This window comes from Solenopsis invicta, chromosome 8, assembly GCF_016802725.1.
Source record: "Solenopsis invicta isolate M01_SB chromosome 8, UNIL_Sinv_3.0, whole genome shotgun sequence".
Classification (NCBI taxonomy): domain Eukaryota; kingdom Metazoa; phylum Arthropoda; class Insecta; order Hymenoptera; family Formicidae; genus Solenopsis; species Solenopsis invicta.
In genome coordinates, this window is record NC_052671.1 from 14,201,839 (window position 1) to 14,214,974 (window position 13,136).

At 33.2% G+C, this 13,136-nt stretch overlaps 1 protein-coding gene across 6 annotated transcripts in view; it reads left to right on the top strand.

Moving 5' to 3' along the window:
• Positions 1-13,136, top strand: part of LOC105198139 (TWiK family of potassium channels protein 9) — a 428,118-nt gene that overhangs the window by 387,526 nt on the left and 27,456 nt on the right. The window lies entirely within an intron of this gene.

Here is a 13,136-nt window from a genome sequence, read left to right on the forward strand (position 1 = left end):
AATAATCATTGCAAAACACTTCTAACGAAGACTACTCCTAAGAAATTGTTCATATTTTCTCTATTTATCGACATTTTACTATAAAACTTTATAAATTAATCGTAAAATATATATATTTGAATATATTAACGTTTGTTTCAAAAAGTCTTCAAGTTTTTAAACAAATAGATTCTCAAACATACATGTTCTTTTGATCATGCAATTATAACCACTTAATGTCATCAGTCAGCAGTAAGCTCAAATAAAAACAAATTAAAATGAATAGGTCAAATTAAGCAAATTTTGTTTTAATGCATCTAAAATTTTACTTTAATGGATCTTGAAGTTTACACAAATATATAAATATTTATTACAAAACATAAAAACGTTTCAAAGCAGTGTACTCATAAAAGAATTAATTTAAAGTGGAAAATAACAATGTCCCAAAGTTTAGTTTGGCATTATTTCACCCAACATAGACGACCAGTAGCAGAATGCAATTTATGTAATGAATGGTACCATAGTGAGCAAGTGCTAAATTTAGAGAAACATCTGATACTTGAACATCCAGAAGTAATAACAGAAATACATGAAAGTATTAGACGTGCCGAATTAGCAGTATATTTTATATTTGATGTAAAAGATTCTGAGGCAAGATGCGTTATTGACAATTGCATTGTCAACATATTTAACGGTATAGATTACTTAAAAGATCACTTGAACAATCATGGTATAAATGAATATACAAGGGCGCTTAAAAGTTCACGAAAAAATCCAAACGAAATAGCATCACAGCCAACAGCCGAAGAAGACAACGCAAGCGCTAGTACTAGTAATCAACCAGCTGATGCACTGTCGCAAAACACAGAAAATGTTGAAAAATTGTCATGGGGCAATTCCGATAGCTTGGTATGGCGATATTTTAAATCAGATGGAAAACCTTATGCAAAATGCAATATCTGTAAAAATCTCTACAAAGGTAAAACATTGGGAAAATTTGAGCAACATTTGCGACTTTGTCATACAAAAGTAATAGATGAAATGCGATGTGAAATTGATGAAGAAATTAAGCGTCTCAATTTATCACCATATTTTGTATGCGACACAGAACTTCCTCGAATAAGATGCAATGTTGACAATTGCATTCGCATTCTCAATATATTTTACGGAACAAAAAGATTAAAAGACCATTTGAGCATATATCATAAAAGTTTATGTACAAGGATTTGTATGCCAAGAAGTAAGACAAATGTAATGACAGAACAAGCAGCTGAAGACAATAATGAAGGTATACAGCTAATATCCGCAGAGGACAATGTAAGTACTAGTAAACAACCAATTGATGCACTTTCACAAGGCACCGAAAATCTTGAAGAATTGCCATGGGCCAATTCCGATAGTTTAGTATGGCGATATTTCAAACCAGATGGAAAGCCTTATGCAAAATGCAATATCTGTAAAAATCTCTACAAAGGTAGACAGTTGAGAAATTTTGAGCAACATTTGCTATATTGTCATACAAAAATAATAGATGAAATGCGATGTGAAATTAATGAAGAAATAAAACATCTCAATTTATCATATTTTATATGTGACACAGAACTTCCTCTAATAAGATGCAATGTTGACAATTGCATTCGCATTCTCAATATATTTCACGGAACAAAAAAATTAGAAGACCATTTAAGTAAATACCATAAAAGTATACGTACAAGGATTTCTATGTCTGAAAATAACACAGATGTAATGACAGAACAGGCAGTTGAAGACAGTAATGAAGATATACAGCTAACATCTGCAGAGGACAATGCAAGTACTAGTAAACAACCAACTGATGCACTTCCGCAAGACACTAAAAATGTTGAAGAATTGCCATGGGGCAGTTTCAATAACTTGGTATGGCGCTGTTTCAAACCAGATGGAAAGCCTTATGCAAAATGCAGTATCTGTGAAACTCGCTGCAAAGGTAAAAGTTTGCATGTATTTGAGCGACACGTGGTGTGTTGTCATCCAAAACTAATAGATAAAATGCGATGTGAAATAGATAAAAAAATTAAGCGTCTTAATCTATCACCATATTCTGAATGTGACAAAAAATTTCCTCGAATAACATGCAATGTTGATAATTGCAATTACTTTCTCAATATATTTCACGGAACAAAAAGATTAAAAGACCACTTGATCATATATCATGAACGACCATTATAGTAGAACCTGATTATTACTCGTCTTTGGCCTGTTTGAAATTTAGTATTTTAAGAAAAAAAAAGAAGCGAAACAAATATAACGTTAGAAATACTAGTTGATGGAATACAAGTTACAATAGTTACAGAAAGTTTTTTTAAAATCTATATAGAAGGAAAGCAAGTCAAACTACGTTACAATTAGTCCATATTAATCTTATGAAACCTATAAGTCTAAAATCATACGACAGTATGCAATATATTATTTTATTCATAGATAACTTTATTCATTTTATCGTAATATATTTAATAAAATCCGAAAAAAGATCTTTAAATATTTTGAAATGTACCAAAATATTTAAGACGACTGCCCATATTAACCTTAAAATCAGTCGATTTAGATGTTATAAGCAGCATGTGATGGCAGAGAGTATATAGAAGGTATTCAAGGAAGAATTCGAATCAAAAGAAATTTAGTTTAAATATACTATCAGATATACACCTGAACACGAAGTTGCAGAGAGGATGAATAGGAACGTAATGGAAAAAGCAAGGTGTCTATTATTGGAACCAGGTCTATAAGCCGTTTGGTCTGAGGCAGTTATGAGTGCAATCTACATAAAATCAACAAATGTCATATAACAAATTTTGTACCTGCAAAAAAAAATAATATAGTAAAAGACAAAGCGTTAAAAAGATAAAATTATTCGGAAGTCTGGTGTATCTTCACGTGCCAAGAGAAGTAAGAACAGGAAAATTTAATAAATTAAAAGACGTTAGGCTACTATTCTACGGATATAGACTTTGGGATTTAGAAGAAAACCAACTGATTACAGGAAGGAGTGTTGTTTTCGATGAGGAGAAGACAACAAAGACTCTTTTCAAAGCACAAGATTTTTATCAAGAAACCGACGTTCAAGATAATAGAGGAGAATACATAAGAAAAATTGAATGAAGAAAAGAAAAAAGCAATAGAAAAAAATTCCTCGAATAAGATGCAATGTTGATAATTGAATTTACATTCTCAATATATTTCACGAAACAAAAAGATTAAGAAATCATTTAAGCAATTATCATGAACGACACTTGTGTTAGTAGAACCTGATTATTATTGTTCATTCTTGATCTGTTTGAAGTTTAGCATTTTAAGAAAAAAACGAGCAAAACGGAATACATTGTTAGAAACACTAGTTGGTGGAATACCAGTTGCAATATTACATCAGATCGTTTTTAAATTTGTATAGAAGGAAAGCAAATCAAACTATCTCACAATTGATCTATAGCAATGTTATGAGACCTATAAGTCCAAAGTTCTATGATAGAATACAATATATTATTTCATTTATAGATGACTTTACCTATTTTAGCTAATAGAATTTATTTAATGGAATCCGAAGAAAAGGTTTATAAATATTTTGAAATGTACGAAGCAATGGAAAGTGCCCTTTTTTGTCTTAAGATCAGTCGATTTAAATTTTATAAGCAGCATGTGATGACAGGAAGTATATCTCGAAGATACTCAAAGAAGAATTTGAATCATAAGGAATCAGTTCAAATATACTATCAAGTATATACAACGAAGAATACAACGAAGTTGCAAAGAGGATGAATAGAAACATAATGAAGAAAGCAAGATGTCTATTATTGGAATCAGGTCTACAAGAGACGTTTTGGTCTGAGACTGTTATGAGTATAATTTCCATAATCAACAGATATCCTAAAAAACTCTGTATCTGCAAAAAAAATGGTATGGAAAAAGACAAAGGGTTAAAGAGATAAAATTATTCGAAAGTCTGGTGTATCTTCACGTGCCAAAAGAAGAATAGAAAAATTTGATAGCCTAAAAGACGCTGGACCAGTGTTTCCACTAGAGTGGTCTGAAATTTCCCTTTTTTTCTCATATTCTACCTTAAATTTTCTCCGTATTTTCCCTTATATAAAAAATGTTATCCCAGATTTTATTATTTAAAAGTAGCTTACTTCTGAATTTTTATTTTAATAAAAAATTTTTGAAATTATATTTAAATCATTTATTTTGTTTCTTTATAATTATTTATAAATTTCTTTATATTTTAATGTCACCAGATCTTAGGTTAAACTTAAGTTAATGCTTTTAATCTAGAAAAAGAAAATAAGTTATGTTCACTTTTAATCAAATTGTTTAAAACTGTATTTTTAACAAGGTGAATAAATGAAGAAAATAAACGAATTAAATAAACATCTTTTAAAAATAAATTTTGTTAATTTTTTAATGTTTGAATACTTAATGTTTATTTTAATTTAAAACATAAAAGTATTTTAACAACGTTCCTAGTTTCTACACTAGTTACAAAAAAGGATTTATTAATGAGGATAACTATATGTTCTTATTTTTGCGATTTTGTTGAATTTTCCCTCATTTTCCCCTTTTCCCTTTTCTTCCCACAAAAGTTCAAAAATTCCCGAGAAAATAGGAAATTTTCCCTCAAAGTGGAAATACTGCGCTGGACTGCTATTCTACGGATGTAGACTTTGGAACTTAGAAGAAAACAAACTGATTACAGGAAGAGATGTTGTTTTTGATGATATTGGATTTGGAAACAAAACACCATGGAAGATAATCAAGGATCGTCAAAAAAGAAGTCATACTGCATTGAAGAATAAAAATAAATCAACAGATGAAGATCAATGCAAAAAAAAATTATACGGCATTAAAAAATAAGAATGAATCATCAGATGAAGATCAATGCAGAAAGAAATCATACGGCATTGAAGAATAAGAATAAAGCATCAGATGAAGATCAATGCAAAGTCATACAGCATTGAAAAATAAGAATAAATCATCAGATGAAGATCAGTGCAAAAAATTAGAAAGATAAAAAGGACAAAAGTAAGGTCCTAAACAATTAATGGATTTTGTTACAAATCTATGGTCAAGTTGAAGTAACGAGGAAGAAGATTTCGTTTTGATTATGCATTGTTTGCAGAAGAATTTGTGGATAATGTTCCTCAGAGTTATAAAGAAATAGAAGAATAAAAGAAAGTTTGAAACAAGTACATCTCATACATGAGATGATTTTCCTGATTGAAAACAGAACTTGGAGTCTAACAACCCTCCTTACAGGAAAGAAAATAGCTGTTGATAGCAAATAGGTGTTTCAGGTAAAGATATCGTGTGCGTGTGTGTGTGCGCGCGCGCGTGTGTATGCGCACGCGCATGTGTATAACTCTTAAATCTTTATTTTTTTCTACAAAACCCAAGTGGTACTATCTTTGTATTTTCATTAAAAAATTTGAATATAACCGATGTGAAACTATTTTCTATACAAAACCTCACTTTTCATTGAAAAATCTTATTCCTACTCAAGTGGTATTTACTTAAAAATAAATAATATCTTAAAATTGTGCAAGTTAATTCAACCTAAATGTATTTTTCCAAAAATTATATAAAATTTTTTAATTGCGCCAATTATAAAGAGAATATAGTATTCTTTGAAATAACTACTCTACTACTTTTAATAAATAAAATTTGAGTGGTAGTATCTATTTTTTTAATAAAAGCCAATAATTATATCATTAATTTTTTAATCAGATTTAAGTGGTAATATCTGTGTATTTCTATTGAAAAATCTTTCTATTTTAATTCATTGGATGTATTTAATTTAATAAATTTTTAATGAAATATATAATATTTAATCTTAAAGAATTAAAGAGGAAGCAAAAATGAAAAAATTTTATTAAAAAAAAAAATTTGTCAACTACAAAAAAGTATATATTTAAATTTTTTATATTAAAGTACAATATTTTTCCTTCCTAATATAATTTTGTATAAATTTTTGCATTATTATAATTTTTTAACATACAAAATTTTGAGTCAGGAATTGATACAATTTTGGAAACGAGTGTCATAAATATTACAAGACAGGTTACTAAAATCGCAATAATTCTCTTTTTTTCACGGAGCCTACATTAGCTCATTCCATTCAACACATTTAGATAATATTGCAAAAATGTTTTTTTTTTTTTATCGAAGTTATATCATTCATTCTTATTTTATAGTCTCTATACTCTTTGGAAGCATAATTCATAGATGTTAGACACCACTTTTCGTATTCTTTTTGGCTATTTCTCAAGCGCTGTAAAAAAAAAACAAGCACAGTAGCCAAAATCGCGATATAGGCAACATCGTGTAATTTAGAAAATTTCATAAAACATTGTTTATCTAATCTAACAAACAAGAGCGAAAAGAAAATTTGGACCCTTTTAATCTAATTCTAATAGCATTGTGATTATTGCAAATTATCGGAGTCTAAACATTTATTTTATCTTTTCTGCATAATTCAGCTACAAAATGTGCTGGAAAATGGTTAGAATATCATGATTTTTCTGTGAACGTGAATAATAAAATTCTTACTGTGCTTAATATCTCGATTATAATAAAGCATCATAGGTAGTACTATATAGTTCTCCAATAATTCCATAGAAACTGTATAAGCACAGAAGTTGAATTTTTAAGTAAAGTGGTGCGATTTTGGCAACCTTCCACTAACTATCTAGGTCTTTCAAGATTAACAAATGTTTCTTTACTTTAAGTATGATTTATAAATCTGCATAAATTTAGTGTAAGACAAATTTAACAAATTTTTGCGTTAGATATATATCACCTTTTTTGCGTACACACTTACATGGCAATATTCTCTAAATAAAATTGAAATATTTCATACTGTTGCTTTTCACGTTTCTCATTCTCACGCATTTATTTGCGCTTGTAAAATTTCTATTAGATTCGCGAAATTTTGTAAATTGTCCCATATGGTGTAAAAGGCACCTTTACTTTATTCATATTGGTGTCAAATAATTCAAAGAGAGGATAAAAGGGAAGTTTACACGGAGACGAAGAGGGACAGTTCGTACTCTGGAAAGGCGACAAAAGAGTGGAGAATATCGCCTCTGTAAGAAAAGATGAAAGGCTGGGAGAGAGAAGTATTAGGCAGAGACTTATTGCTTCAGTAATTACTACTAATAGCCACCCCCTGAGTAGCGAGAGCAAAAGAGGGTGATTCTACACTATCCCATACTGTCCGGGAGTGCCTGAGAGAGAATTCCATGTTGGTAAATATCCGGACCATAAATTTTTCCAGGATTCCGTGGAATTTTCGTGCACTTTACGGGATCCTCGCCGACGTTCCACGTCGCTTCATACTACGAGGCGTTAAGGATACGGAGAGTGTTATTGTGGAGGGATGATGGACCAGAACGGAGAAATAAGTCTCTTATGAAAAAGAGGGGGGAAGGACAGAAGTGACGTTCCACGATATTACAGATGCACGTGACCGTCCCGAGTTCAATATATCGACGTTTACTACCGTTTACTACGCTCATATCGAACGGCACTTCATATTCGCGTTGTATTTATAACTTTGTTACGCAGTATCGCATATTTTTGCATTGATAGGAAAAGAATTCGAAATAAATTAATGGAATTATGTGCGTTTGCCATTTTCTTGGCACGACATATACCTCTGTAAAAATCGACCGATCACTTCGATGCGCATTTATTCGCAAAGCACTATTCTCTTCTCTCTCGCTGCGAAAATCACTATGATAACGATAACTCCCCGAGGTAGCGTACAATATAGGCGCGCTACATTCAATGGTTGGTGCGTGATTTATGATCCGTCTCTATCGCGCCCTTATTCCCTTACCTCGTTGTCCCTGCGCAACCAGTCGGCTTACGCTTCTATGACGTGGATATAACTTGCTTCTTCCCTGCAGTGATTTCTCGAAGCTATTGACGTAGCATTATCATACACATAGTCAAATGGTACATATAGATTTATTCAAAAATATTTTATGCTTTTATATGTGTATTATTATCTCGTTTTTACATTATTTAATTCAAATTGTCATGTACAATGACAATTTCAGAACACTTTAGATATGAAACTTATATTTACATAACATGCATCCGCTATTTTCAAGGCTACCTCCAAGCATATCAGTTGATAAAAATGATAGAAAAGGATAAAGATACGCGTTGCGCATTGTGAAGGGCTACATAAACTTCCTGTTGCTTAAACGGCCCGTTCTACCCTCGACGAAATCTGTGCGATAACGTTGAGCAGTGCTAGGAAACTCGTTGGATGGAATTGCGGGACGTAGCTAGACATCGAATAGCTCCCGTGTGATTTACAGTCTAGCCCTATCAACGTCCTGGCCTTTCGTCATGCCACCCTTCACATGCCCCCGCTAAGCCGGAAGACGAGCGTTTCTATGAAATAGAAACATCTTGCTGGGTTTCGCGCGGCATAAGCCAACGCTCGAGATATATTTTATGGGGTAACATTTCCCTGACGGTGCCGCCGTGTAGAAACACCCGCGGAGAAGTATCCCATACATCAGGGTTGCGCCCTGTCTCTTAGCGCAGCGACTCTCAATGGGAGCGACAGCACCTTTGAGTAAGAAATACGTGTAATCCGCGTAATGCAAAGAAGATAACATGGCACTATCAATCACATAAATCTTAAATTACATGCATCCCTTTTATAACGCGCTCCCACGTTTTATACGTTAATAACAAAAGAGTAGATTAAAGAACTTGCATTTGGAATTCTTCCGTAATTTCAGCTTAAATATGAGTCTCGTTGACTTTAATACGACTCCCATGAAAAGATGCATAAACCTTCACTTACGTTCCGTAAAACTTTGAAATCTCCCTGCTAGTAGTAAAAAAAAAGGGCTTCGAAAGATAAAACTTGAGAGCCATTGCTCCCTTTCTCTTTCTCGCTATCCAGATACTTCCACCCTCTGTCGTTTTTCTTGTTTCTTTCGCTTAGTTATTTTTTTTTATCCTTGTCTTGTTTCATTCAACCTAAACGTACCCTGACCTACTTTACTCTAGCGGGCTCCTACTAAGTCTGTCGTCTTTGCGATTACTGTCACGCACGTCCTACATGTCTGAAAGTACTTCCTGCAGTTCCCCTTTATGAAAATGACCGCATTTTGTCATCAGGGAAGCTCGATTAAAATCATTTCCTTTAACGAATTCGTAAATGATTTCAACGATATTTTAATGATATTTTGATTTATTGTATTTACGTAAGTGTCAGAGCTGATTATTTATTGCTGTTACGTTTAAATTTCTCGATTTTACACGTCCAGTTAAAACAATTTATTATTACATATATTATCTACATGATATTAACATATTGTTTAACGATAAACGCGTTACATCTCAAAGCATTAGCAAAAATATAAAAATTTCATAGATTGTTCTATGAAATAAAACGCTTCAGTATCTGCGTATAATTTGAGTACGGCTCTCTTATTAAAAATTATTTAATTTTTTGTTTACTTATGATCCTTACAAAAGTAGCATTACAATTTAAATCAAACTTTTTACATATGCCAATAAAATTCTAATGAATATTCATGCAAAAATTTATTCGGATCGACTTACTTTAAAGTTTAAAAGTTATTTAATTAAAACAGCAGTAAACTGCGGTCATTTATGTTTTATGAGCCAGCACACGTCAAATTATTTGTTTTGTTCTTTGTAGCTTATAGTTTTAAGGCCAAAATTTAGGTATTTACGGCCAAAAGTTTTTGTAATTAATTAGGAAAAAAAAATTAAATCTGCAGTTTTCAATTATTTTTAACCAGCATCGAAAACGTTACTTTAATAAAATGTAACGCTGTTCCTTTTTATAAAATTTTTGTAAAAAATAACTCATTATCATTATTGATTAGTAATCTTTAAAAGTAACGCATTACCGTTTAGAAAGTAATGATTCGTTACCTTTTTGCAATACTAAAATAAGATTAGATTTTAAAGTTATATTATTTAAAAGTCAATATTAAATCTGAAAATTCCAAACCATTTAACAAGCTTTCCTTTAAGTTTATTTAATAATTCTTTTAATTCTCTGTATCATGCAAAAATAATTTCATTTACTTTATGGTGTTGACCATAGTTATCGAAATGCAGTTTAAAATATAAAACACACAAAATATTTTTCAATATTTAAAATATAAATATATAAAATTTATAATTGCATTTATTGCACGTAATCATTCTTCTGGCACGCCGATTAATATATGTGCGCACTGCAAAATAGTCACAAAAATAATAGGGAGCAAAAGTAACGATGGAAGTAAGGGCTGAATGAGTTACTGTTATAGACAGAAAAAAATAATGATCATTACCAAAAAGCGTAATGTCAATGATAAAAGTTACTTTCCAACCTTGCTTTTAACTGATATTGCACAGTCGAAACATCTTTAAATAATCACTTGTAACCTTTCAACATAATTCCCTTTCTTGCGTAAGATGTCCAGTGGTTTATTGTTATCACGTCCGAGCGCCGCATTCGGTTGTCTTATACACGCCGCCTAATCGTGTTCTTGATGAGCCGCGGGGCAAGTTGCGAATCAGGATGTAATACCTGTGCTTTCGACACCCAAATTCGGCGAGCGCGGCTAAATAACATCTTCGACGTAGGCAACGCCGGTCGACTATACTGCGGCTGCTCTAGATCGTAATATCGCTTTAATTATGTGCGCCGTATTTGCGCCGGGTCGCGTTATTAATTTCGGGTCCTCACGCCGAGAGACTTACCGTTACGACCTCGGGGGGTTATGTCGGATCCTGCGAACCCTCCGGCAGGATCGTCGCCGGGCACGGAGACGTACTGTCAGAGGGTGGAGGGGGCGTGTAACCCTCCTCGGGATACATGTCTGCACGTACGATGCATCCGCCCGGCGCAGCACACGGCTCATCTTCGAGATGTTATTGCGCGAGCGTGGCCCATCCCCTTCCCACCCTCTGCCGTATGTAAATTATTTCGGGCGCTAAATTAAACAGGTGAAACGGTGTTACGCGATAAGTTGGCGCGAACAGAATTGCCTCAGGAAATTTCTCCGTTTTAGGATGTTTACGGCCGGGGCGTACGGATCCGTGACGTTGACGTAGACGAGGCCGGGCGAGCCGGTTCAATCGCAAGTTTGGGATTGCTGTGCTTTTTGCGCGATAAGAACAACAATATCCGAGATATTCGCTTCAATTTAAGTTGTTCTCGCCGACGAAAGTTTTGACGTGACCGAGGTACCACGTAACGAAGAGTGATAAGTTTCAATGACATTCGTTACGCGGAACGTTCGCGTTTCCCGTAATAACTTGCGATCAGTATATATTATACATATGAAGCGTAAGCAGTTCAGATTTCCGTAAACACATGATTAACCCTTAAACTGTAATGCCGATCTTACGGGCCGCTATTGGAACTTTACTTACCAATAACTTCCCTGACATTCACAAAAGACGCTCTGAACTTATAATACCTTCCTATGCCATCTGTTCCCACCAAATACCGCAGTGACCCCATTATCACTTGCTGGGAAGGTGAAAAATTATAACGGTTCCACTGACCGGGGTTTACGTTACTTTTTCTGAGTAAGTATTGCATGTATTTCTTCATCTACGTCTCATTTACACATTTTAACTCTTATTTATTGATATGATTACATCTTAATATTAGGAAAATTTTTTCAGTTCAACTTTCTTAGGATTTTTAAAATTTTTCGAAGTGAAGTAACTGTTTGAAAATTGGCCTTTCTCAAATTTTGATCCTAAATTGCTGCCGAACGAAGTAATGTATCAGCGTTCAAAAATAATTTGTTTATACTCTTTCAAATGATATGGAGGATTCCATTTGAAATATTTGAGTTGATTTGAAATATTTCGCAAGAGTAACCCTTAAAAACTAGCCCCTTGAAATCATCAAACATGTTTTGCGGTTTTTCATAATTGTGAACCATTTCCAAAATATAACGGGTAAAGTTTTACAAACTTCAAAGATACCTTGTATTTGAGATTCTTTGGCCAATCATTAGAATATCTTTTTTTGTCTTCCTTAATTATAAGTATTCAAAATAATTGAAAATCTACCTTTTTATATATTTTTTTTATATATTTTTATTACATTATATATTTTATATTTTTTATTACAAGGAACTTGTAAAATTAGCGGAAACCTGGATAGCGGTCTAGCAGCAAAGAGATTGTATATAAGCAGACCGCAGTAGTGTGATTTTTTTCGAGCTTTACAGTTTAAGAGTTAAGCATTTGAAACATTAAATGATTCATCGAATGGTTATAAATGTGCGTGATTTTCTTCTTGCTACGTGTTCGTGGCATTTTGAATTGTCGTTTCTATCGCCTCCCGTCACTGTCTCTTGGAGCAGGTACATACCGCTTACAGTCTTCGACCGGAGCTCTAGATCGCACTCTATTATTTTTCACTGTAATTTTTCCTCGTTTTCCAGACAGTTTGGCCAGGCGTCTCGCGGAAAATATCCCCGCGGATTGCGGTCGCCGTGCAAAATAAATAATCCCTACCGTCGCTTCCGTTTCTCGTTTCGTTCCGCTTCGCGTGTCACGTGTCTGTTCCATTTTTATTGCAACGAAGCCACCTCGTTACATCGACCCACGTGTCTATTTACTTTTTTTTTTTTTTTTTTTAATTGTACACGCCTTTATTCCGTTCATTTTTGAATGCATAATGCGGTGCGCAGAGATTTTATTTCACTGTAAAAATAATAAAGTTTGCAACACTCCAATATACCGCGAACTAAAAATTGAAGACAGTTGTATAGCCATTGGAATTACATATAAATGAAAAGTTTGATTTCTTTTAGCAGTTAGCATATCGCAATGCTCTTTACACCTACATTATTATAGGGTGCTTTAAGACGGTAATTCGAAGTTCTCGAATGAAGCAATTAACGAACGAACGAACGCGAATGGACTTGAAGTTTCGCCCATCGCTTTCCCTTACGCAACTCATTTCACTTGCTAAAGTATTATGGCTACTTAGAATGCATTATGAAAAGGTAGTAATGCCGCATACGACTGCTGCGAACTTGTTGCAAAGTATCTGCGCTATATTAAAATGTCCGTCATAAATAATCGTAGCAGATACAGTATTGATTTAAATT